Raw genomic sequence first — 1,198 nt, forward strand, 5'->3', positions numbered from 1 at the left:
GGGGGCAAGGCTGAGAATCTCTCCCCTACTCCCTGCCCTCTTCCCTCCCAAAAGCGAGGGGAAAAATAAAAGAAGGAGCAAATCCACCAAACAATAATTTGGAGTCAGCTTGGAAGTAGAGAGGTAAAGAGTTTTCTTTAAAGAATATATATATAACAATAACAGGTAAGGTTCACAAGGGCAAGGAACAAGGATGGATGGGTGTGGTAGTTTGAGCCTTAAATGAGAGTTAAGAGCTCAGATGGGGGCAAGGCTGAGAATCTCTCCCCCACTCTCCCCTCCTCCCCTCCCAGCGGAGAGGGAAAAAAAAGGAAAGGAGCAAATCAACCAAACAATAATTTGGAGTCGGCTTGGAAGTAGGGAGATAAACAGTTTTTTCTTTAAACAAAGTAAAACAAAACAAAACAAAAATCTATATAAATAGCAGGTAAGATTCACAAGGGCGAGGAACAGGCATGGATGGGAGAGGGACAAAGAGAAAGAATACAAAACCAGTTTCTCTCTGAAGAGGCATGGAGGCAGCAGGGAGAAGGATCAGGTTCGACCACGTGGCAGAGGAGCAGGAAAGCAGCCGCAGTAGCTCTCATCCAGAAGAGGCAGGAGCCAAAAGGAGAACTAATGACCCAAATGCCTTCCCTTTTATACTCTAGCTGGGCAGGGAGGGAGGAGTGGAACAGACTCAGTTTCCCAGGGGGAAAATGCCCTGCAGGGAGGGCAAAGCACTTGCAAGTCCTCCCCTCTGTTTTCAGAACGGGCATTAACCTACCACAAAGTGATATCAGGTTTCTTTTTGGACCTTGGTCTATGTCCCAGATGGAGAATTAAAGTAATGAAAGGCATATTGCCACACTAAATGCTATTTTTCACATCAACTCTGTCTCCCAAAAAAAACCCTGGTGATTCAGGAGGAAGTATTCCAAGCTTACGACCTTAGACTTTAGGCGTGCAGATTTTGATTGCTTCAGGGATCTGATATCCAAAGTGTTGTGGGACAAAGCCCTGGAGGGAAGAGGGACCCAGGACAGCTGGTCAGTATTCAAGGACCACCTCCTCTGTGTCCAGGAGCTCTGTATACCCACAAAGAGAAAAGCAAGTAAGAATGCTAGGAGGCCTGCCTGGATGAGCAAGGAGTTACTGGACACACTATTACTTAAAAGGAAACTCTACAGGAAGTGGAGAGAAGGACAGCTTAGAACAG

This window comes from Melanerpes formicivorus, unplaced genomic scaffold, assembly GCF_026170545.1.
Source record: "Melanerpes formicivorus ecotype bairdi unplaced genomic scaffold, bMelFor1.0.p_v2 SCAF_1, whole genome shotgun sequence".
Taxonomy (NCBI): domain Eukaryota; kingdom Metazoa; phylum Chordata; class Aves; order Piciformes; family Picidae; genus Melanerpes; species Melanerpes formicivorus.